The sequence below is a fragment of the Salmo salar genome, chromosome 22, assembly GCF_965601325.2.
Source record: "Salmo salar chromosome 22, fSalSal1, whole genome shotgun sequence".
In the NCBI taxonomy this organism is placed as follows: Eukaryota; Metazoa; Chordata; class Actinopteri; order Salmoniformes; family Salmonidae; genus Salmo; species Salmo salar.
In genome coordinates, this window is record NC_138312.1 from 23,846,079 (window position 1) to 23,873,302 (window position 27,224).

The 27,224-nt window shown below is 42.8% G+C and overlaps 1 protein-coding gene across 1 annotated transcript in view; it reads left to right on the forward strand.

The window, feature by feature from the left end:
• LOC106583006 (rap1 GTPase-activating protein 1) overlaps window positions 1-27,224 on the forward strand; it is a 158,460-nt gene that overhangs the window by 34,864 nt on the left and 96,372 nt on the right. The gene's annotated exons all lie outside the window — the stretch shown is intronic.

Consider the following 27,224-nt stretch of genomic DNA (forward strand, 5'->3'; position numbering starts at 1 on the left):
GTTTGTTACGCGCCTCAGTACTGAATCGATTTGGAGAGGGATGGATGGTTGTGTTTTGATGTGAGTGTTTCATCTGCCCGGAGGCAGCATGCATTCTGCGCTCTGCCTGTTTTATCTGCTATAGCACGTTAAGGCCTCCTGTATTTTGTATTTTCAACTGACATTAGTACTCTGACCTGCCGTGCCTCTCTTCTCAGGAGTTTTATAGATACAGTTGAAGTCAGAAGTTTACATGCACCTTAGCCAAATACATATAAACTTGGTTTTTCACAATTCCTGACATTTAATCCTAGTAAAAATTCCCTGACTTAGGTCAGTTAGGATCACCACTTTATTTTAAGAATGTGAAATGTCAGAATAATAGTAGAGAGAATTATTTATTTCAGCTTTTATTTCTTTCATCACATTTCCAGTGGGTCAGAAGTTTACAAACACTCAATTAGTATTTGGTAGCATTGCCTTTAAATTGTTTAACTTGGGTCAAACGTTTTGGGTAGCCTTCCACAAGCATCCCACAATAACTTTGGTGAATTTTGGCCCATTCCTCCTGACAGAGCTGGTGTAACTGAGTCAGGTTTGTAGTCCTCCTTGCTCACACACGCTTTTTCAGTTCTGCCCACAAATCTTTTAAAGGCTTGAAGTCAGGGCTTTCTGATGGCCACTCCAATACCTTGACTTTGTTGTCCTTAAGCCATTTTGCCACAACTTTGGAAGTATGCTTGGGGTCATTGTCCATTTGGAAGACCCATTTGCGACCAAGCTTTAACTTCCTGACTGATGTCTTGAGATGTTGCTTCAATATATCCACAGAATTATCTTTCCTCATGATGCCATCTATTTTGTGAAGTGCACCAGTCCCTCCTGCAGCAAAGCACCCCCACAACATGATGCTGCCACCCCCGTGCTTCACGGTTGGGATGGTGTTCTTCGGCTTGCAAGCGTTCCCCTTTTTCCTCCAAACATAACGATGGTCATTGTTGCCAAACAGTTCTATTTTTATTTCATCAGACCAGAGGACATTTCTCCAAAAAGTATGATCCTTGTCCCCATGTGCAGTTGCAAACCATAGTCTGGCGTTTGAACCCAAAACGTTTGAACGTGGTACCTTCAGGCGTTTGGAAATTCCTCCTAAGGATGAGGTCTTGGCTGATTTCTTTTGATATTCCCGTGATGTCAATCAAAGAGGCACTGAATTTGAAGGTAGGCCTTGAAATACATCCACAGGTACACCTCCAATTGACTCAAATTATGTCAATTAGCCTATCAGAAGCTTCTAAAGCCATGACATCATTTTCTGGAATTTTGCAAGCTGTTTAAAGGCACAGTGTATGTAAACTTCTGACCCACTGGAATTGTGATACAGTGAGTTATAAGTGAAATAATCTGTCTGTAAACAATTGTTGGAAAAATGTATTGTGTTGTCCTAACTGACTTGCCAAAACTGTAGTATGTTATTTTTCTACATTTCCGACTGACTGATGTGCCCAAAGTAAACTGTCTGTTACTCAGGCCCAGAAGCCAGGATATGCATATAATTGGTAACATTGGATAGAAAACACTTTGAAGTTTGTAGAAATATTAAAATAATGTATGAGACTATAAAACAATTGATATGGTAGACGAAAATCAAAAGAAAAACCAACTTTTTTTTACGTCCCAGGCTCTTATAATGGAAAGCTATGCAATTCTAGCTCCCAGATTGCAATTCCTATGGCTTCCAATAAATGTCAACAGTCTTTGTTCAAGGTTTCAGGCTTGTTTCTTCAAAACGAAGAAGAATTTTGAGTTTTGGTACAAAGAGTCAGTGGAAAATCAGTCTGCTAATTTTTGTTTTCTATCGAACGAACTTCTTTCCGTATGAAATATTATAGTTTATTTACATTTTCGGGTACCTGAGGATTAAATAGAAACATAGTTTGACTTGTTTGATCAAAGTTTAGCGGTAGCTTTTTGGATTCCTTTGTCTGCGTGTTGAACGAGTGGATTACCGAAATCGATGGCACCAACTAAACAGACTTTTTGGGATATAAAGAAGGATTTTTTTCTAACAAAATGACCATTCATGTTGTAGCTGAGACGCTTGGGATTGCAAACAGAGGAAGATTTTCAAAAGTAAGTGATTTATTTAATCGCTATTTGTGATTTTATGAAGCCTGTGCTGGTTGAAAAATGTTGTTGTGGGGCGCCTTCCTCAAACAATCGGATGGTATGCTTTCGCTGTAAAGCCTATTGTAAATTGGACAATGCAGTTAGATTAACAAGAATTTAAGCTTTTAACCGATATAAGATACTTGTATGTTCATAATGTTTAATATTACGATTATCTATTTGAATTGCGCGCCCCCCAATTTCACTGGATGTTGTTAATTAATAGGGATAGGCGTCCCGTCAGCGGGATACCTATCCCTATTAATTAACAAGACATTTTTGGAGTGGTTGAAAAACATTTTGGAGTGGTTGTAAACTTCCGACTTCAACTACAGGTCTATACCCAGAGCTCCAAATGATTGTTCTATATTAAACTCAAATATAAATGCAACTTGTAAAGTGTTGGTCCCATGTTTTCATGAGCTGAAATAAAAGATCCCAGAGATGTTCCATATGCACTTTTTTTTTTTTTTTTTTAGCAATTTGTCCCTGTTAGTGAGCATTGCTCCTTTGCCAAGATAATCCATCCATCTGACAGGTGTGGCATACAGTATCAAGAAGCTGATTAAACAGTGATCAGTACAATGGTGCACCTTGTGCTGGGGACAATAAAAGGCCACTCTAAAATGTGCAGTTGTCACACAACACAATGCCGCAGATGTCTCAAGTTGAGGGAGGGTGCAATTGGCATGCTGATTGCAGGAATGTCCGCCAGATCTGTTGCCAGAAAATGAAATGTTAATTTCTCTACCATAAGCCGCCTCCAATGTCATTTTAGAGAATTTGGCAGTCAGTCCAACCAGCTTCACAACCGCAGACCACGTGTAACCACGCCAGCCCAGGACCTCCACATCCGGTCTTCACCTGCTGGATCGTCTGAGACCAGCCACCCAGACAGCTGATGAAACTGGAGAGTATTTCTGTCTGAAATAAAGCCCTTTTTTGCGGAAAAACTCATTCTGACTGTCTGGCCCTGGCCCTCCATGGCTGCGCCCCTGCCAATTCATGTGAAATCCATAGATTAGGGCCTAATGGATTTATTTCAATTGTCTGATTTCTTTTTATGATCTGTAACTCAGTAAAATCGTTGAAATTGTCACGTGTTCTATTTATATTTTTGTTCAGTATTTATAGGAGAAATAGGTATTTCATTTTCCTTCTCTCTTTAATATCTCTCCAGTCCAGGGGCCTCATTTAACAACCGTGCGTACATTACTTACTTAATTCTGGTGTACATGGAGATTCTAGGATTTGCGTGCACCACAAATGATTAGATTTTATGGTAACAAAGACGCCCTTATTTGCTGTATGATTGGAGATTTTGGAACTGGGCCATGATAGTTCCTAAAAGAAAGCTTAATGGCAAATTTGATCGCATTTATGTAGAGGTCTGGGCAGAATGCTGCAGTGTCTTTCCCAAAGTACAAATGATTGCCGCCTAGCGAGTGCAAATACGGGCCGCACATTCTGCAAGATTTATTGTCCTTTCGAACAATTTAAAAGTAAATGCTACAGCCCACAATTGTCATTCTATTTTTATCAATGCATGATTGTGTTTCTATTACCTGCCTTTGTATAGGCTCTGAAATTAAATGAGCTAGGCTGATGTCATGCTCCTAATCCTATTGCACAGCAATACTGTAGCCTACCCATAAAAATCGAATCAAATCAAATTGTATTGGTCGCGTACACATATTTGTTATTGCAGGTGCGGCGAAATGCTTATGTTTCTACCGCCAACAGTGCAGTAACACCTAACAATACATACAAATCCCCCAAAATTTAAATTAATAAATATCAGAACAAGCAATGTCCGAGTCTGGAATATGTAGTGAGCTGCAAAAAGTACTGGGACAGTGACATATTTGTTGTTTTGGCTCTGTACTCCAGCACTTTGGATTTGATACAATGACTATGAGGATGAAGTGCGGACTGTGAGCTTTAATTTTATGGTATTTTCATCCATATGTTTAGAAATTACAGTACTTTTTTGTACATAGTCCCCCCATTTTAGGAGACCAAAAGTATTGGGGACAAATTAACATGTGTATTAAAGTTAAGAATTTGGTCCCATATTCATAGCACGTAATGACTACATCAAGCTTGTGACTCTAGAAATTTGTTGGATGCATTTTGCTGTTTGTTTTGGTTGTTTCATATTATTTTATACCCAATAGAAATGAATGGTAAATAATGTATTACAGTGCCTTGCAAAAGTATTCATCCCCCTTGGCGTTTTTCCTATTTTGTTGTATTACAACCTGTAATTTAAATAGATTTTTATTTGGATTTCATGTAATTGACATACACAAAATAGTCCAAATTGGTGAAGTGAAATGAAAAAATATGCATTCACCCCCTTTGTTATGAAGCCCCTAAATAAGATCTGGTGCAACCAATTACCTCCAGAAGTCACATAATTAGTTAAATAAAGTCCACCTGTGTGCAATCGAAGTGTCACATGATCTCAGTATATATACACCTGTTCTGAAAGGCCCCAGAGTCTGCAACACCACTAAGCAAGTGGCACCACCAAGCACACAGCACCATGAAGACCAAGGAACTCTCCAAACAGGTCAGGGACAAAGTTGTGGAGAAGTACAGATCAGGGTTGGGTTATAAAAAAATATCCGAAACTTTGAACATCCCACGGAGCATCATTAAACCCATTATTAATAAATGGAAATAATGTCACCACAACAAACCTGCCAAGAGAGGGCCACCCACCAAAACTCACGGACCAGGCAATGAGGGCATTAATCAGAGATCAACAAAGAGACCAAAGATAACCCTGAAGGAGCTGCAAATCTCCACAGCGGAGATTGGAGTATCAGTCCATACGACCACTTTAAGCCGTACACTCCACAGAGCTGGGCTTTATGGAAGAGTGGCCAGAAAAAGCCATTGCTTAAAGAAAAAAATAAGCGAACACATTTGGTGTTCGCCAAAAGGGATGTAGGAGACTCCCCAAACATATGGAAGCATGTACTCTGGTCAGATGAGACTAAAATTGAGCTTTTTGGCCATCAAGGAAAACGCTATGTCTAGTGCAAACTCAACACCTCCCATCACCCCGAGAACACCATCCCCACAATGAAGCATGGTGGTGGCAGCATCATGCTTTGGGGATGTTTTTCATCTGCAGTGACTGGGAAACTGGTCAGAATTGAAGGAATGATGGATGGTGCTAAATACAGGGAAATTATTGAGGGAAACCTGTTTCAGTCTTCCAGAGATTTGAAACTGGGACGGAGGTTCACCTTCCAGCAGGACAATGACCCTAAGCATACTGCTAAGCAACACTCGAGTGGTTTAAGGGGAAACATTTAAATGTCTTGGAATGGCCTAGTCAAAGCCCAGACCTCAATCCAATTGAGAATCTGTGGTATGACTTAAAGATTGCTGTACACCAGCGGAACCCATCCAACTTGAAGGAGCTAGACCAGTTTTGCCTTGAAGAATGGGCAAAAATCCCAGTGGCTAGATGTACCAAGCTTATAGAGACATACCTCAAGAGACTTGCAACTATAATTGCTGCAAAAGTTGGCTCTACAAATTACTGACTTTGAAGATGTACAAAGTGTATCTTCAAAGTGGTAGGCATGTTGTGTAAATCAAATGATACAACCCCCCCCCCCAAAAAAACATTTTAATTCCAGGTTGTAAGGCAACAAAATAGGAAAATTGCCAAGAGGGGTGAATACTTTCGCAAGTCACTGTATGTAACTTTTGAGTAACTTTTGTTGTAAATAAGCATAGAATGTTTCTAAACACTTCTACATTAATGTGGATGCTACCATGATTGCAGATAATCCTGAATGAATCGTGAATAATGATGAGTGAGAAGATTACAGAGACATAAATATCCTACTATTTGTTGTGTAGCGGGAATAATTTAAATGAGTTACAGTATGTCAGAAAAGGAGAGAACTCTCCTGCAATATGAGTATGATTTAGGCCTATATAATAAAAGTTAAATAAACATATTAGATGACCAACGGCAAATGCATCTGTTTTATCATTAGACGTATGTTTTAATGTTTTTATTAGCCTACCGTTATTATAATTCCTGTGCATCAAACACCCCAAAATGAACACCCCCAAAATGAACAATAGGCCTATTTACTTGCAATAAGTTGATCAACCTTCTAGAAGTTGTGCACATGCATGGTTTGAGATCTTTGTGGAGAGGGGCACACTTGGATAAATACCAATCTCTGCAGGAAAACTGCCTGCCGCATGCAAGGAGTATTTTTTTTGTGCACACACACCTTTGATAAATTAAGCCCCAGGACCTGTTGATTTCTTCTCCTCTCTCTATGTGTGTCTCCCTCTGTTTGGCCATGTGTATGAAGAGTCTTATGGTCTGGATAGGAGACTTGGCTGTGACTGGAATGTAATTGTCACTGTGACTCTGAATACAGATCACTCACCATACCTGACTTAGTCTGGAAAGTGTATTAAACTGGCTTTCTTTACATTTATTTAACTTGTATTTATTCAGGTGAGCCCAATTAAGACCAGGGTATCATTCTCAATATTGCTCTGAGAACAAACAACTCATGAACATGATAATTCAATAAAAAGCAGATAATAAACTACAACATACAGCAGACACATCCCATCTCAACATCAGGAACCTGCTTGATGAAAGAACCATCCAATGCATAAATGTGTAAACCATCTGAAATATTTATTCGAGAATTAGAAAACATACTGTACATTTTTGTTTTTCCCGCAATATGTACCAATATTACATCAACAAGGGCTTTCTGCAAGGCAACAAAATCAGATTGCAGCTGTAACAGCCTGGTCAGCAGTAAGGGCAGTAGCGTACATAACAGTGTCATCTGCCGACTGTTGCAGGTTTTTTTCAGATAGACCAATATTATTTACAGTGGTGTAAAGTACTAAGTAAAAATACTTAAGTACTAATTAAGTCATTTTTTGGGGTATCTGTACTTTACTTTACTACATTCCTAAAGAAAATGTATGTACTTTTTACTCCATACATTTTCCCTGACACCCAAAAGTGCTCATTACGTTTTGAATGCTTAGCAGGACAGAAAATGGTTAAATTCACGCACTTATCAAGAGAACTTCCCTGGTCATCTCTACTGCCTCTGATCTGGTGGACTCACTAAACACACATGCTTCGTTTGTAAATTATATCTAAGTGTTGGAGTGTGCCCCTGGTTGTCTGTAAATAAAAAAAACAAGGAAATGGTGGCATGTTTTTTTGGAATTTGAAATTATTTATACTTTTACTTTTGATACTTAAGTATATTTTAGCAAGTAGATTTACTTTTGATACTTAAGTATATTTAGAACCAAATACTTCCAAACTTTCACTTTTACTTGTCATTTTCTATTAAGGTATCTTTACTTTTACTCAATGACAATTAGTTACTTTTTCCACCACTGATTATTTATAGAAATAGAGGACAGGTCCCAAAATCCACCCCCAAAATTGCAGGTCCCAATTTACATGGTTTGATTCTGTAGGAAATCACAGTTTAGGGCCTCTTTACACAACACTTCTTTGACGACAGAAAGAGATACTTGTGTAGTGCAAATAGACGGATCCAGTTCAAATCTCTTCAAATCTCATCTACACCACATAGTTATTATTTATTGAAAGTAATTCCAAATACAGTATCAGTCAAAAGTTTAGGCACACCTATTTCCCTGAGCCTTCTTTCGCCATAATAACATTCACAGCCCTGATTGGCGGATAGGATCGTCTAGACTCTAGTGACTACCCCGTTTACCCCTTAAAAATAGGAGGATACATATGCAAATAAAAAATGACTGGGCATTGGTCAAAATAATCAGATTGTGATGTCATGCTGTGGGCCAAAAACTCCATCCCACCTGAACAGGCTGAAAATCCAGGTGTTTTTTTTCTCTCAAAAAGCTCTTAATGCCCTTTAGTGTATCATCATTTTCCAAATGTCAGTGTTTTTTTGACCTCAGTGTAATTTTTTTTTAATAAAAATGAAAATCACATGTTTGACTGCACTGCCCCTTTAATACCAATAGACTATTAGCCAAATTGAAAATTAAAATATCCACATGTGTGAATCATTGCATTAATCAAGTGTGCAACACTATGTGCAATATGGTTTAGATGAGAAGCTCCTGTACAGTTTGAATTGCTGTCCTTATTTTGTTTGTCAATATACTATGGTGTTTTTACAGTGTGCTAATAGCTGCACTCACATGAAGCAGGAATGTGGTTTTGGCCACACCATTGCATTTTAGTCACTTAGCAGATGCTCTTATCCAGAGCGACTTAAAATTAGGGTTAATTAACATTAACATGGATTCAAATCAGCGACCTTTCGGTTACTGGCCCAATGCTTTTAACCACGAGGCTACCTGGCTAGGCTAGTGTAAACAGAAAAGTTGCAAATCTGATGTTAAAGAGAGTGAGATCTCACTAGACATATTTTACTAATGTAAATCCACCCTTAGTTCCAGTGCAATAATTGAGTGCAGCTATCTATGTAGCTGGTTGCTCAGTTATCTACAGTTAGGTAACTTGAGTCATTTTTTAGCAGCAGTAAGACTAATCAATATAGGTTGCACATGTCTTTTTTTTAAACAATTCATTAACTTGGCCAATCCTGCTATCAATATAATAAATCAAATGTATTTATAAAGCCCTTTTTACATCAACAGATGTCACAAAGTGCTTATACAGAAACCCAGCCTAAAACCCCAATGAGCAAGCAATGCAGAAGCACGGTGACTAGGAAAAACTCCCTTGAAAGAAACCTAGAGAGGAACCAGGCTCTGAGGGGTGGCCAGTCCGCTTCTTGCTGTGCACAGTGGAGATTATAAGAGTACATGGCCATTAAGGCTAGGTTATTCTTTAAGATGTTCAAGCGTTCATAGATGACCAGCAGCCAATAATCAATAACAGGTCAGCACCTCAGGTCAGTGTTCCATAGCCACAGGCAGAACAGCAGAAACTTGATCAGCAGCACGACCAGCCAGGAGTTGGAGCGAGAGAGAGACTTAAGAAGTTGTGAACAGGCGCACACTTTATTTAGGCAGAGGCAATAAAACAGAGACGCCACTGTGTCAAAACCTCCAGGTAAAAAGTGCAAGGCACGAAACGGTCACAAAAATAAGCAGATGTTTAACAATTAAACATCCTTCGTGAAATACAGGGGGAAACCCAGCCTGGCGCGTAACACGAAACACGACAAAAACAATTTCACACAAAGACATGGGGGGAACAGAGAAATAAATACATGCAGTGTGATTAGGGAATGTAAACCAGGTTTGCAGGGAACAAGACAAAACAAATGGAACAATGAAAAAATGGAGCCGCGATGGCTAGAAAGCCGGTGACGTTGACCGCCAAACGCCGCCTGAACAAGGAGAGGAGCCGACTTCGTGACAGTACCAGTACCACCCCTTGACACGCGGCTCCAGCGGCGTGCCGACACCGGCCTCGGGGATGACCCGGAGGGCGAGGCGCAGGGCGATCCGGCCGGCGACGGTGGAACTCCCGCAGCAGTTCAGGGTCCAACACATCTGCCACCGGAACCCATCACCTCTCCTCCGGACCGTACCCCTCCCACTCCATGAGGTACTGAAGGCCCCTCGCCCGACGCCTCGAATCCAGGATGGAACGAATGGAGTACGCCGGGAACCCCTCGATGTCCAGAGGAGGCGGAGGAACCTCCCGTACCTCAGATTCCTGGAGCGGACCAACCACCACCGGCCTGAGGAGAGACACATGGAACGAGGGGTTAATACGGTAATCGGGGGGGGAGCTGTAACCTGTAACACACCTCGTTCAGTCTCCTCAGGACTTTGAATGGCCCCACAAACCGCGGACCCAGCTTCCGTGCGAACACCGGGGCCTCACTGCGGTGACGGTCCGCGCTGGTTTTCTGGCACAGCGCGGCTCTCTGGAGGTGAACATGGGCGGCTTCCCATGTCTCCTCTGCGCGCCTGAAACAGTCATCCACCACAGGAGCCTCGGTTTGACTCTGATGCCACGGCGCCAGAACCGGCTGGTACCCCAATACGCACTGAAAGGGGGAGAGGTTAGTGGAGGAGTGGCGGAGCGAGTTCTGCGCCATCTCGGCCCAGGGCACGAATGCCGCCCACTCCCCCGGCCGGTCCTGGCAATAAGACCGCAGAAACATGCCCACATCCTGGTTCCATGAATGCCCTCCAGACTCTCAAAGTGAATTGGGGACCCCGATCAGACACTATCCTCAGGCACCCCGTAGTGCCGGAAGACGTGTGTAAACAAGGCTTCCGCAGTTTGTAGGGAGACCAGGCAGAGGGAGGAGATGACAGGACTTAGAGAAATGATCCACAATGACCAGGATCATGGTGTTCGGTCAGATCGGTCAGAAAATCCACCGACAGGTGTGACAAAGGCCATTGTGGAATGGGTAAGGGGTGTAGCTTACCTCTGGGCAGATGTCTAGGAGCCTTACACTGGGCACACACCGAGCAGGAGAAAACATAAACCCTCACATCCTTTGCCAAGGTGGGCCACCGGTACTTCCCAGTCAAACAGTGCACCGTCCGACCGATCCCCGGATGACCAGAGTAGGGTGACGTGTGGGCCCAATAGATCAACTGGTCACGGACAGCAGACGGAACGTACAGACGCCCGACGGGACACTGGAAGGGAGCGGGCTCTGTACGCAATGTCTGCTCAATGTCTGCGTCCAGCTCCCACACAACGGGCGCTACCAGGCAGGAGGCCGGGAGTATGGGAGTCTGATCCATGGGCCACTCCTCTGTCATACAGCCTTCATATTCTGGGAACCTGGTCTGTAGGACAGGGTAAACACAAAACGGGTAAAGAACATGGCCCACCTTGCCTGACGAGGACCCTCTCTTCGCTGCCCGGATGTACTCCAGGTTGCAGTGGTCAGTCCAGATGAGGAAAGGGTGTTTAGCCCCCTCAAGCCAATGTCTCCACACCTTCAAAGCTTTAACCACAGCCAACAACTCCTGCTCCCCCACATCATAGTTCCGCTCCGCTGGGCTGAGCTTCTTCGAGAAGAAAGCACAGGGGCGGAGCTTCGGTGGCGTGCCCGAGCGCTGAGAGAGCATGGTTCCTATCCCAGCCTCGGATGCGTCCACCTCCACTATGAACGCCAAAGAGGGATCTGGATGTGCCAGCATGGGAGCCGAGGTAAACAGAGCTCTTAGATGCCCAAAAGCCCTGTCCGCCTCAGCTGACCACTGCAGACGTACAGGACCCCCCTTCAGCAGTGAGGTAATGGGAGCAGCCACCTGGCCAAAACCCCAGATAAATCTCAGGTAGTAATTGGCAAACCCTAAAAAACGCTGCACCTCCTTTACCGTGGTGGGAGTCAGCCAATTACGCACAGCTGAAATGCGGTCACTCTCCATCTCCACCCCTGATGTGGAAATGCGATATCTTAGGAAGGAGACAGCCTGCTGAAAGAACAGGCATTTCTCAGCCTTGACGTACAGGTCATGCTCCAACAGTTGTCCAAGTACCCTGCGCACCAGGGACACATGCTCGGCGCGTGTAGCGGAGTATATCAGAATGTCATCGATATACACCACTACACCCTGCCCATGCAGGTCCCTGAAAATCTTGTCTACAAAGAATTGGACTACTGATGGAGCATTCATCAACCCGTATGGCATGACGAGGTACTCATAATGCCCTGAGGTGGTACTAAATGCCGTCTTCCACTCGTCTCCCTCCCGGATACGCACCAGGTTGTACTCACTCCTAAGATCCAGTTTAGTGAAGAAGCGTGCCCCGTGCATTGACTAAATCGCCATGGCGATGAAAGGTAGCAGGTAACTATACCTCACCGTGATTTGATTGAGACCTCGATAGTCAATGCACGGGCGCAGACCTCTCTCCTTCATAAAAAAGAAACTCGAGGAGGCGGGTGAAGTGGAGGACCGAATGTACCCCTGACACAGGGATTCAGAGACATATGTCTCCATAGCCGCCGTCTCCGCTTGCGACAGGGAACACACGTGACTCCTGGGAAGTGCAGCGTCTACCAGGAGATTTATCGCACAATCCCCCCGTCGATGGGGTGGTAATTGAGTCGCCTTCTTTTTACAGAAGGCAAGAGCCAAATCGGCATGTTCTGGGGGGATGCTCACGGTGGAGACCTGGTCTGGACTTTCCACCGTGGTAGCACCAACGGAAACCCCTACACACCTCCCCGAGCACTCTCGCAACCACCCCGTGAGAGCCCTCTGTTGCCAGGAAATGGTGGGGTCATGACGAGCTAACCAGGGAAGGCCTAGTACCACGGGAAACACAGGAGAGTTAATGAGGAAGACTGACTGACTGATTCTCTCCTCATGACCCCCCTGCGTCACCATGGCCAGGGAGATGGTGGCTTCCCTGATTAGCCCGGACCCTAATGGTCAACTATCCAGAGCGTGTACCGGGAAAGGTCTAACCACAGGAATAATGGGGATCCCTAAACTAAGGGCGAACGCTCTGCCGATAAAATTCCCAGTCGCGCCTGAATCGACGAGCGCCTTATGCTGGGAATGCGGGGGAAACTCAGGAAAACAAACAGGTACAAACAGGTGGACACCAGAGGACTCTGGATGAGAGTGGTGCAGACTCACCTGGGGTGACGCCAGAGTGCCCTGCCTGCTGCCTCGACTCCCAGAGGGACCAACCTGGCACCGACCGGCAATGTGCCCTCTGCGGCCACCGATGGTGCACGTGAAGGCCCCTCCTCCAGCCTCCCTAAGCGCAGCCCCTCCCAGCTCCATGGACACCGGAGCAGGGGGTGCTGGAAGATTGAACCGACAGAGCCCTCTCTGGACGTCCACGGGTGACCAGCAGGTTATCCAACCGGATGGACAGATCCACTAGTTGGTCAAAAGTGATGGTGGCATCCCTGCAGGCCAACTCCCATCGGACGTCCTCGCACAGGCTGCATCGGTAGAGGTCGATAAGGGCCCGGTCGTCCATCCTGCTCCGGCGGCCAAGGTCCGGAATTCCAGGGCGAACTCCTGGGCACTCCTTGTCCCCTACCTCAAGTGGAAGAGCCGTTCCACCGCCGCTCTACCCTCGGGCAGATGGTCGAATACGGCCCAAAAGGCGGCGGATAAACTCCTCGAAGTGGAGCGTTTGCCCACTCCAGAGCTCTCCCCGAGAGGCATGAGACGAGGGCGGACACCCTCTCCCTCCCCGAGGGTGCTGGGTGAACGGTGGCCAGGTATAGGTCCAGCTGTAATAGGAACCCCTGGCACCGTGCTGCCTTCCCATCATACTCCCTAGGAAGGGTGAGACGCATCCCACTGGGACTGGATCCAGGAGGGACGGGTAGAGGTAACCCCGGTTGCGCTGGTCGAGGCGCTGGAGAGACTTCCTGTTTCTCCCAGCGATCCATGGTCTGGACAACGCGGTCCATCGTGGCACCGAGATGTTGCAGCATTGCCGAGTGTTCCCGGACGCGCTCCTCGACTCCTCTGACCGGGGTACCTGCTCCTGCTGACTCCATGGGTGGTGTGAAATTCTGTCAAGGTTGTGCGCTACTGGTGGAGGACTCAGGTGCAGGAGAGCAGAGAGTTGTGAAGAGGCGCACACTTTATTTAGGCAGAGGCAATAAAACAGACAGACGCCACTGCATCAAAACCTCCAGCCAAAGGTAAAAAGTGCAAGGCGCGAAACAGTTACAAAAATTAGCAAATGTTTAACAATTAAACATCCTTCGTGAAATGCCACGGAAATACAGGGGAAAATCCAGCCTGGCACGTAACAGGAAACACGACAAAAACTATTTCAAAAAAAGACATGGGGGGGGGGAACAGAGGAAAAATACATGCAGTGTGATTAGGGAATGTAAACCAGGTTTGCAGGGAACAAGACAAAACAAATGGAACAATGAAAAAATGGAGCGGCAATGGCTAGAAAGCCGGTGACGGCGACCGCCGAACGCCGCCCGAACAAGGACAGGAGCCGACTTCGGCGGAAGTCGTGACACAGATAAGATAGGAGAATTACACCAGATAAAACAGACTTTAGCCCCAGCACATAGACTTGCAGCATAGACACTGGAGACTGAGGCAGGAAAGAAAAAAGAGAGATCAGGGTCCAGAGTAACGCCAAAGTCCTTCACGGTTTTATTTGAGATGACTGTACAACCATTGAGATTAATTGTCAGATCAAACAGCAGGTGTCTTTGTTTCTTGGGACATAGAACTAGCATCTCTGTTTTGTCTGAGTTTATAAATAAAAAAAAATCCAAGATTCACTTCCTTATGTCTGAAACACAGGCTTCTAAGGTAGACAATTTTGGGGCTTCACCAAGTTTCATCGAAATGTACAGCTGTTGGTCGTCTGTATAGCAGTGAAAGTTGACAGTGTGTTTCTGAATGACATCACCAAGAGGTAGCCTATAAAGTGAAAACAATAGTGGTCCTTAATCGGAACCTTGAAGAACACTGAAACTTACCATTCATTTCTCAAGGGACAAACCATATACAGATACAAACTGATATCTTTCCGACAGATAAGATCTAAACCAAGCAAGAACTTGTCCGTGTAGACCAATTAGGGTTTCCAATCTCTCCAAAATAATGTGGCGATCACCTTGTGTTTCCTTTGTGACAGTGGAATAATTTTGTGAGGGATTTCGAGGTTCTGATTTGAAAAGTGTTTGAGCCGAATAGATTCATCATCATACAAGGGAGCTGAAGATTTCCCCCTGTTATTTCTGCTGAACGTAGGCTGTGCATCCCCATATCCTATCAACCAAAAGCGGCAGTATGAATAGGGAAAACCTAGTCAGTTGTCCAACTGAAATGTGTCTTCCTCATTTAACCCAACCCCTCTGAATTAGAGAGGTGCGGGGAGCTGCCTTAGTCAACATCCACTACGCCTGCAGAACAGTGGGTTAACTGCCTTGCTCAGGGGCAGAACAACATATTTTTACCTTGTCAGCTCAGGGATTCGATCCAGCAACCTTTCAGTTACTGACACAATGCTCTAACCACTAGGCTACCTGCCAAATACTAATGTTACCGAAGATTGATGAAGAATCTTCTATATCATCTCTAATGCAGTTTGACTATGCATGTTCAGAGACTTTCCATAAAACATAATTTGACATAAAATAAAAAAGCAAGAGAAAAACTCTCATTTTGCTTTATTGCGCTATAGCCTAATTTATTTTGAGTTTAGTACTTGGCTAGAACTAGCAGAGAAAGAGCTTGTGGATGTTATGTGATGAATGGTCTGGCCCTCAAAGCAGTTTAAGTTTAGTGTGTGAGTCAGCAAAAGAGGAATGGGAATGTATTCAGCAAAGATGATTTTTCTCCTCTCCTTTTTGTTTTATCTTGCACTCATAAGCAGAGAAGAACTCACTATAACTATAGGGTAATATAACAGCTACCACCTGCCTCATTTTCATTAGACACAAACATCCCCACATCCTTCATGGTACTATTCCCCAACAACATGTGATACACAACTGTTGTTATGTCTGTAACTGTCAAGGTATACCAGTCATGTTAACTTGTCAAACATGTTCTCACCAGGATCTGCCTAAAACCCAGTCTATTTGTATGAAAAACCGTTGGGACAATTTAACACTACTGTTGAGTTGCCATGTTTTGGTCTGTGAGTTTCATCTCCATGGATGATTCCTCCCCTCCCCCCTCGTAGACTGGAGGATGGCATCATGAGCCTTTAGAGTTACAGTTATGACTCACTCTCTCTCTCCCCCTCTCTCTCCCTCTCTCTTTGTGAGCATTATCTCATCAATCTAAAGAAAACTCCACCTCTTGAGTCATGATTTGTTAACACTAGATCTTATGTGTTTCATAGTATATAAGTTAGTTCTGTAGTGACAAGCAGATAGCATTATGTACCATTTGGGATCTAGTAGGGTAGCCATCAGAGGTGAGATTTAAATTAAAAGGGAAGCAAGGCACATACTCACTCTCTCTGATGGCTACTAGCTTTTGTTGAGTGGCTGATGTAGAGGCATCTATCGCTAAAGCCTTGGGCTAGGCCAAGAGGCTAACAGCTCCATCAATTCAAGCCTCCTCTATTGGCTCATACGGTATAGTAAAATGATCACAACAGAAAAATAAACGTTCAGTGCTTAAGTACCTTTCATGGGTAGCCTATGCCCATTCAGCATAATTTATGCAACCTTGGCTTCAACTGGAGGAAGCTTGACCTGTTGACTATGATGCAAACTTCACTTGATCAGCCTAATGCAGTTCAGGATAAACACATGCAGATGGCAGAAAAACCCCAACCCCAAAGACAACATCCAGAGTGTCAGTAGAGTTGCTGTGAGTGGTTGTTAATGCTGGTACCAGCCTTTTATTGATCGTCACATTACTGTGCTGCAACCTATCCTTCTTGTGGAACCTCTGTCATCAGGTAGGCCTGAAAGACAACCTTTTTAGAGATACCTACAGTAGCAACATAAGCGTTGGAACAGAAACCTTAATAATGGGGGCAACAGTTCTGTTGGTGATCTGCTCGCGCCATGTGTCCTCGCTGTCTTGATGAGCCTTATGGTGGACAGCAGGAGATGGGCAAGGTCTTGGCCGGGTCTTGGGCTCACCATGACCACCACAGGACTGGTGCCGGTCCTAACCATGACCAGAGGCTGGCCCAGGGAGAAGTAGAGGAAATAAATCCTGCCCCTGACAAGAGAGAGAAACACAGGGAACATGGAAATTAGACAAGTACTGTCTGTTCCTAATATATAGTCTAGACAGTAACACAGAGCAGAAACTATAATATTCTGATCACTATACAAAATTATAAATACCTATGCCTAGGTTTCTGCTATTGTTTGAGCCAAAACAGTTGGCATTCATTGGGTTTGCAAAGAAATATTTTGTATATATTTGTCACATCCTGACCAGTAAAATGGGTTATTTGTCATTGTCGTTTGGTCAGTGCGTGGCTGTTTTGTGTGTTTCTGTGTTTTTGGTTTAGGTTCTATGTTTTCTATTTCTATGTTTAAATCTAGTTTTCTATTTCTATGTTGGGTTTTTGGTAGGACCTCCAATTAGAGGCAGCTGGTTGTCGTTGCCATATTTAGTTGAGGTTTGTTTCACTTGTGTTGTGTGGGTGGTTGTTTCCTGTGTTGCCTTACGGAACTGTTTCGTCGTTTTATTTTGTTTAAGTGTAATCTTTAAATAAATTAAGAAGATGAGCACTATACCCGCTGCGCCTTGGTCCTATCCTTACGACGAATATTACAATATTGCATCATACTGTATATGCTAGGCCTTACCTGTGCAGTGCCACCTCGTGAGGATAGGTGGGCAGGTAATAATGGTTTGGATTTATATCACACCTTTAGGGCTGGGTGATATGGCCAAAATATCATATCATAGTATGATATGGTATTTGACAGTATTTTATGTTTTTGAATAATACAAGTTCTAAATTAGCTTTTTGGTCCTACGATGGCAACACATACATTCTAAGTGATTTCAATGGGTTTTTCTCCATTCTGATTGGTTTATTCTGTTCATTTCAACCCAAAAAATGTTTGTGCATGTGAGATCATTTCTCATTTGAGATCATTTTCACAATGCCACGTAGGTATGGGCAAAAAGACTAGGCCTTATTTTTAACCAAATGTTGCAATTATGATTTGACTTGCGATTTAGATGAAAACATTTGGGTGAACTGTTAGAATCATGGAAATAGAATGATTATTATAATTCTATAGTTAGAATATAATAGTGTGCACATTGAATACAGTGTTGACATGACAACAAATGAAAATACTAGGGAGGAGTTATTGTGACAGTTTAGGAACCAAAGTGTTGGTCATTGTTTCTTAGGTGAACCTATAATCTTTGGCTACATTAAATGTGTCTTACATGTAGCCAACATATTCATGCTTTGCCTATTCGTCTTTGATTTAGAAGATACTGTTGCACAAGCACCATGCTGATTAAGGCCTACACCAACACTGGTATCAGGCTGTGTTAGCTAGCTGACTCAGTACATTTATTAGCTAGCCAGCTAACTAGCGATTAGCATTAGCGGATGTTCCCAGTTTGCTGGGACTAGCCTGATTGCCTTCAGAATATAGCCACAGAAGATCTGGGTTTCCAATCTCTCCAATCATACAAGACAACATTAATAAAGCACCGTTTCTCTGAAAAAAACAAAACTCCATTCCAATTATTGTGTTTTTTAAGGCTTGTAAAAAGCCATTTTAGACAGTGGCCTAGGATTTGATTCAATGTAATTATTCACCATTAGGTACCTCTTTTCTAACATAAAGGTCTAAGGAATATTTTTACCAATGCTAAAGTTTAGTTTATTGTATCCAACTGGTAGTAAAAACAGCACTACTGTGTGAATTCTTGGCTTTAGTTTAAGTATTACAAACTACTCTGCGGTTGTTGTTTTTTACCATAGCTCTAATGGGTCTTAAAAAAGTGTTCACATCTCAAGGTGCTACTTTATACTGCATTAAAACATCAAACTCCATTTGAATAACACTTTGTTTTTTGACATTTTATAAAACACTAGTAGAAATAGCCATAGGTTATCAAGGGGCCAAATTCGCTGTCTGGACGAGTTGGATTCCTACAAGCGTAGATGCCATAAAGGCAAATCCAAACTCGTATTTTACCCTTAGCATCTCTCAGTGCCTCAGGTCGTCCATCATTCCCAACACACCCATGGTGATTGGGTTTGGTGTGAAAGGAAGACCGGGGGAGAGGCAGTTTTTCATCCCTTAGCAGAATACTATTATGATGATGAAATGGGATGTTGCTGTTGACCTACACCTCTGTCACTCTGCTTTAGTCACCCCCTCACTCTCCAACACTATTTATGGCTTTTACAGACACTGTCCTCCAATCCATTCCCAAATGACTTGTGCAGTACTATGCACTGTACCATATACTGAAAGGAAGACTGCAGCAAGAGTAATGGAGTGTGTGTGTGTGTGTGTGTGTGTGTGTTTATTTTTGGAAATAGGCACACAGAGGTAAAATAAAATGTTTATTAAAGTGAAAGTTTATCTAAAATGTTCTAATTGATTCCATACATTGAAACTAGTTTGCCTTTTCCCACTCTCTCTCCCTAGTCTAGAACTGGAAATCTGCACAAAAAGCTGGCTTGTGACTTTTTACATTTTAGTCATTTAGCAGACACTCTTATCCAGAGTGACTTACAGTAGTGAATGCATACATTTCATAATTATTTTTCTCCGTACTGGTCCCCCGTGGGAATCGAACCCACAACCCTGGCGTTGCAAACACCATGCTCTACCAACTGAGCCACACGGCTCAGTTGTGATGTATCTTTGTGCACTGCTAGCTCTGCTACGTTGTCAGTCAAAGATCGATTGAGAAATCCGCAATTTGTTGACACATTTCTTGTTGTATTGAAAGCGTACGGCCGAAATAGCTGTTTTTAATCGCACGTACTATCGGAGTCAGGAAATGTGTACTTTTCCACCTAAAAAAATGATAGCAAAAATAATAGTTTTATGTGGCCGACTGTAACAATAGCGGAAATAGGTAACAACTGTGCATGTGTGCTCTCGTGGGGGAATCATAAGGCCCTTATTCACAATCACAGATGTGATTATTTTTCGGGGGAGAAGTGTAGACATTACTGATTAGTTATACAAAGTAAACAACAACTTACAAACATGTCTGACGATGAAATACTAGCGAGTGATGAAGAAAACTACTGGAGGGCCGCTGATGTTTATAATCTGTAATACATTTTTTATGGTTATGGGGCTAAAAGTAATTATATTGTTAGGATACTTATTGACAGGGGGGGGGGGGGGCTTATGAATACACAGTAGACCGGACTACATGCAACCAAATAGGCCTACCCCAGGTGGTTCCTGGGACCATGTGTTTCACGCAAGGCTATATAGTTGTCATAAGCATGCGAGGCTGGAGCCTGGTTCCCTGAGGGTGAGGCACAGCAGGGGCTGGCCATGGCACTAAAATAAAGTAAATGCCACTGCCGCCCACTACAAAGGAAAATGAAAGAAGGCAGTGGCCCTTTGGTGTGACTGAAGACGAAGGCTATCGGAGGGGGCAGGGTGGAAGGACTACAGACCTATCACAGGGATCACACTACGAACAGGGGCCGTTCCACTAATGTACTGTCCATACCTTCAGCACTGTCCATACCTTCAGCAATACAGCTGTCATTGAAAAGCATCAGGTTCATGATCTGGGAAATAGTCAGGGATAATCCCTACCACTAGACTAACGTGTGTGTGTGTGTGTGTGTGTGTGTGTGTGTGTGTGTGTGTGTGTGTGTGTGTGTGAATTAAAGAGACGTACACAGTCCTGGGTGCTGAAACACACTCCAGACATAGAAACAATAGAGTTGAGCAAAACCCAAAGAGTGGCGTGTTGCCGGGGAACAGCATCTGTCATTCATCCAAAAGCTCCCAGTGAGATCAGTCCTTTTGAAGCAGTATTATTTTCAGCCTCTCCTTTTCCGCGTGGTCTGATCCACTATTGCTAGTGTAAGTCGCTCTGGATAAGAGCATCTGCTAAATGACTAAAATGTTTCCAGGGATTCAGGTTGGCATTTTGTGGAAGTTCTGTAATTGATTGCTTTTTCATTATGATTTTCAAAATGTATGTGAGGCTGTTACATTAGGTATAAGCAGCTCAAGGTTGTTAAAACACCTTAATTCATTAATAACGCAGTGAGAGCTAGTAGGCAAGCCTGTGTTATTTCAATAAAGCAGTGTGATGAGACATCCCCACTGTGTCTGTCCCTCTCTGTGTCTGTCCCTCGCCTCTGGATAAATGAAAATAGATCTCAAACTGTGTCCTTCAAGCCTCTGTGTTTGCACAGTCATTAACCCAGGCTCGTGGCTGCTCTCTCCCTAGTTGAGCTGAAAGAAAAATCAGCTCTGGTCTTTTCTCTCCCTCTTCCTCCCTTCATATCTCTCTGTTGTTTTTCTCTAGAGGCCTCTGCCTCTCAGTATTCACCTAAGAGAATGTGTTGCGTGTGGTGTGTATCTGTTATACTGTAGTGTCTGTGTGGGTTGGTCCAGTTGAGAGAGACAGGCAGGCGGGGATTCTGTCCATGTCTCTCTGCAGTATTGCGATAAAAGATTATGCCATATTACACGTTCTCTGCTGGAGAGAGGTGAGAGGAGGAGAGAGCATGGATGCGAGAAGGAATACAAAGTGGCTGTGTGTTTACACGTGATCAGGGGTGTATTAATTCCACCAATTTTGTTAAAAACCGTTTCTTAAACAGAACAAAACGGGCGTAAACATACTTGAATTTGTCCAACAGAACTCTCGTTTGCAACTGTTGGACTAATGGTTACATCCTATATCAGCTAGATGCAGGCAAGAGTGTGCAAGGCGTTATTGAATGTCACTGTCTATCCAAATTTGTCTCCCGACCTGTTAGCACCTACATTGTAAACTTTCATTCACAGGCTAGGTTGTAGCAACCTCATGATGGGTATAGGGAAAATTTGAGTATCATGTAGTAGCCTAAACCTATCGATGTTGCATTGAACTGGGTGAATGGAATATGAATGACAGTCATCCAATATGCTGTAATGGAAAAGGAAAGAAATCGTCTTTTCTCATCTTAAACGGCACTGACCGCCACTGGTTTCTTTCTACTGGAAACTGTCTGCTTTGATGACAGGGTTATTCATTATCTTTCTGTTAATGTGTGTTTTACAATGTGAGACAGGCAATAATAAAATAGCTACTATTTGAATATCATTTTCATCTCTGGCTTGGTCAATTAATGGGATATATTTTCTGAAGATGTTTTCCTTCACCTGGCTCATTATTCTAATTCTCTTCTGTTGGTATGGGGTGTATCGGGGCCTCTGACAGCATCTGTTAACTCAACCTTAAGAAATCGATTGCAGTTTGAGTTTCTCGCAAGATCCTTTTGTTAAAAGACAACAAAGAACTGTAGCTTGCAAGTGACACATCACATAGTGCATGAAATATGACACACACAGCTTTTGAAATAGCCCCTAATATGATCCCCTCCGTTGCACATCTGAAATGGAAAGTAGTTCCTCTTCTGAACAGAGGGGGTGATGGTGCTCTTAGAGGACTGCATTAGTCCACTCCTTGACTGGTATTGCTTTTCAGTGCATTGTGATTTAGTAGATACTGTTAAACTTTAAGTAGGGGACTCTAATAGTACAGGGTACACATTGTATGAATTCTGATTCAGATCAATCTAACCTAACATATTAAACAGTATGGTTAACAGTATTTTTTTTTCATGGAAAGGTGCTATCACACTCATCTCTCTGTGCCTCTGTGTCTGTGTCCTTTTCTCTGCCAATGTTTCCTGATTTAATTGGTGCTGAAGGCTTCTGACAACATCTGTCTGGTTAGTCAATTGGGGTGGGATGGTGGGCGGCACTAAGTATACTTGGCAACAAAACAACAGAGTGTGGAACTGTGATGTCAGTCAGTGGTGGAGAGGGTGGAGAACTAGCAACAAGCATGTCCCGCACACCTGAGGATCTGTCTTTTTCAGCCATCTATTTCCTGCGTTTGAGGGGTGCAAAATCCTCTTGTCATTTAAATCTCGCTGGATTGATTGCTTTCATTTTACTCCTGCAACTCTTATACTCTTGCTTGTGTCTGACGTTTTTTCCCGTTAACAGTATGACCGTGGAAATGTTTGTAATGACCTGTCAAACACACTCCGGTAATGGCTGAAATGGGCTCAATGGAATACATTGTCTTTCCGTTGAATCTATAAGAACACTAAAGCTTCTTGCACTTGAAAAAGTTATCATTTAATACAGTTGAAATGTTTACAAATTAGATGCGCTAAAGTGAATGCAACTTCCAAAAATGAACACTCGGATTATAATAATATTTTTGATCTCGCAAACAATGTAAAGTATGTTTAGATAGGTGTAATCTAGAACAGTTTAGTGTTGCTGCCTGTAACTGATGCTGTTGTACATCCTGTGTGTAGTTGAGAAACAGTAAACATGTCTTTTGGACACGAGAAATGTCGATAACAAATAGACACTGCAACAAAATCCTGCACACATTGCAGTACTGCAAGACAGACGTTGTCCAACCATGACGTGTGCGATTCTTGGTCATTTATCAGACCTTTGCAGACTAGATGGGAAAAACCTTCAGATTGCATCATGGGTGTAGTTGTGTGGACAGAGAGTAAATATAAAAAAATACAAAATAATTTAAATCTGCCTTTTTCATTGTTTTCCTTTTTATTATTTTCCTCTAACCCCACCACCCTTCTGCTAATTGGAGTAAACTAATGGACAACATTTAGGCTTCTACTTCCAGCTTATACATACTATATACATTTTATGGACACAGTATATTTTACAATAGTTATCTTTTGTTTGTTTTTAGTCCCATCCTTCAGCTACCCTCAACCCCTCTCATTTATCTCTGAACACCATCCAGTATTTGCCATATATGTGCTGTAATGTTTCATAAGGGTTCTGAACCTTTCTATTCTCATAGTTTCTACACATTGTAAATTAAAGATAAACATTTTCGCTAAGAGTATAAAAATATTATTGATTAATTGACTATGACTTTTCAAATCACCCAGCAGTGCTATTTGTAGAGTTAGCTCCAGGTAAATGTTGCAATTCTTCAGCCATTCCTGAACCTGACCACAATCATGAGGCTTGGTATGATGATGAAGACCCTTATGATCCCCACAACATTCTTGTGGACACGACTGACACCCATCTCCAAAAAGGCACGGTTGATGAATCTTATGATATCCCCTATCACATAACCATCGGATTTTAGCAGACAAACATCGGGCAATAGCATACTTGATAACCTGGATGAGGATGAAAAAAATAACCACAACTCCCACTATTGGAAGTATCACGCTCACCAAAAAACGTCTCCATGTACCAAATGTGGAAGACAACCACATGACCAAGCCTAAATAATCTGGATTGCAATCATGATATTTAGCGCTCTCAGTCCTGATCTTTTGGATTAGGTCAGTTATTTCCTCAGAATTATCAGGAATGTAAGTACAGCATTCAGCACATGTACCCCCTTGTGCGGACAGAAGATAATCAAGAGCCAAACGATTTTGCATCACCACAGTCCGAATGTCAACCATCTCAGCTGTAATTAACTCAAGACTCTCAGCTGTTCTATTCGCTAGAATTTTCAAAGAGTTAGCCATATTAATAAGTTCCCGTGCTATTTTAGAAATACCATAAGATGGAAAAGCAATCACAAAGAATCTCTCAGTTTCTGTAATCACACTTTTATGACGGTGTGAAAAAGGAGAATTCACAGAATGTCTTACATGGGGTAGGACATATTCCAAATAACATGACCCTTGCCACAACTTTGGTAACCAAGAATAGGCCCTGGAGTATCAGGCCTCCTCCAGCACCTATCTGCAGTACTACAGTTGAAGTCAGAAGTTTACATACACTTAGGTTGGAGTAGTCATTAAAACTAATTTTTCAGCCACTCCACAAATTTCTTGTTAACAGACTATAGTTTTGGCGAGTCGGTTAGGACATCTACTTAGTGCATGACAAGTCATTTTTCCAACAATTGTTTATAGACAGATTATTTCACTTATAACTCACTGTATCACAATTACAGTGGGTCAGAAGTTTACATACACTAAGTTGACTGTGCCTTTAAACAGCTTGGAAAATTCCAGAAAATTATGTCATCATTTGAGTCAATTGGAGGTGTACCTGTGGATGTATTTCAAGGCCTACCTTCAAACTCAGTGCCTCTGCTTAACATCATGGGAAAATCAAAAGAAATCAGCTAAGATCTCAGAAAAAAAATGGTAGACCTCCACAAGTCTGGTTCATCCTTGGGAGCAATTTCCAAACGCCTGAAGGTACCACGTTCATCTGTACAAACAATGGTACGCAAGTATAAACACCATGGGACCACGCAACCGTCATACCGCTCAGGAAGGAGACGCGTTCTGTCTCGTAGAGATGAACGTACTTTGGTGCGAAAAGTGCAAATCATTCCCAGAACAACAGCAGAGGACCTTGTGAAGATGCTGGAGGAAACGGGTACAAAAGTATCTATATCCACAATAAAATGAGTCCAATATCGACGTAACCTGAAATGCCGCTCAGCAAGGAAGAAGCCACTGCTTCAAAACCACCATAAAAAAGCCAGACTACGGTTTGCAACTGCACATGGGGACAAAGGTTGTACTTTTTGGAGAAATGTCCTCTGATGAAACAAAAATAGAACTGTTTGGCCATAATGACCATCGTTATGTTTGGAGGAAAAAGGGGGAGGCTTGCAAGCTGAAGAGCACCATCCAAACCGTGAAGCACGGGGGTGGCAGCATCATGTTGTGGGGGTATTTTGCTGCAGGAGGGACTGGTGCACTTCACAAACTAGATGACATCATGAGGAAAGAAAATGATGTGGATATAATGAAGCAACATCTCAAGACATCAGTCAAGAAGTTAAAGCTTGGTCGCAAATGGGTCTTCCAAATGGACAATGACCCCAAACATACTTCCAAAGTTGTGGAAAAATGGCTTAAGGACAACAAAGTCAAGGTATTGGAGTGGCCATCACAAAGCCTTGACCTCAATCCTATAGAAAATGTGTGGGCAGAACTGAAAAAGCATGTGCGAGCAAGGAGGCCTACAAACCTGTCTCGGTTACACCAGCTCTGTCAGGAGGAATGGGCCAAAATTCACCCAACTTATTGTGGGAAGCTTGTGGAAGGCTACCCGAAACGTTTGACCCAAGTTAAACAATTTCAGACATAAGCTTTTTACCCAACTGGCTTTTCAAAGGCAGCTTGAAATGTAGCCTAAACGCTCTTGTAGGAAGCTGTAACTCCCCATTGCTGACCTATACTTGTCTATAACTTAGCTAATAACAAATGTGCACTCGCAGGTGATTGAAAGACCTCTAGTGGGCTACCTCCACCAATAGAATTCTGCTCCGTTGTGGTCTGGCTCTGCCTACATCAAAATCACAGACTCAATCTTGCAAAGTTAGATTTGTTTTGGTTTGTTGTATAGAAAAAGGGCTAATATAATTAAGCAATAAGGCCCAAGGACGCGTTGCGTCGTACCTAAGAACAGCCCTTAGACGTGGTATATTGGCCATATATTACAAACCCCTGAGGTGGCTTGTTGCTATTATAAACTGGTTACCAACGTAATTAGAGCAGTAAAAATAAATGTTTCGTCATACCCGTGGTATACGGTCTGATATACCATGGCTGTCAGCCAATCAGCATTCAAGGCTCGAACCACCCAGTTTATAATGTTGATTCGATCACACAAAAAACGTTGATCTATATAGTGCAAACTAATGGGTTGAACCTAGTGAAGTTCAATCTCTTGCGTCTCTGCGCAGCATGGCATGTTTTCTGCACCGCAGTCCTGGAGGAAGTGTGCAGCTTAGAGAGAACATTGGTTCCATACAATAAGGGGATATGTTATACCTATGTTATGTCGGAAAAGGTCAGTTTTAAATGTATCTGTCCTGGTTAAAAACAAGTTGTCATCCAATAGGCTGTGATTACATCTCTAATATCCTCGCCCACCTGGAAATTCTGTAAGAGTACTGTATATGCCAATAATGTATTGGTCCGACTGCATTCTGTCCCCCATCAACACTTATAAAAAAAATTGTGCCAGCGAGAATGACATAAGAAAGTAGTCAAGACGACTAGCATTATTTTGCCTCCGCCATGTTTATCTCACTAGGTATGGATATTTAAGGCTCCATATATTCACTAGTTCCAATATGTCCCATGATATTCGTGATTTCCTTAAGTGCATGAGGGTGATAGTTTGTAGTGTGATTTCCTTTACAGTCCATTGAGGTATTTAAAACCATATTATAGTCCCCCACTATTTGGACCATATAGATTAATGAGCCAAATCGGTTTATGGTCCAATAACATATTTAAAAGAATTTAAAAGAAACCTGTTTGGACAATTTTCACATTTTATCAAAATTATTGTTAATTAATATCATCACCCCTTTTGAGTTTCTTTACCAATGGTAGAAGTATATTTGCTCCCCACCTCCCCCCCAGTCATTTTTCAACACAACCTCAT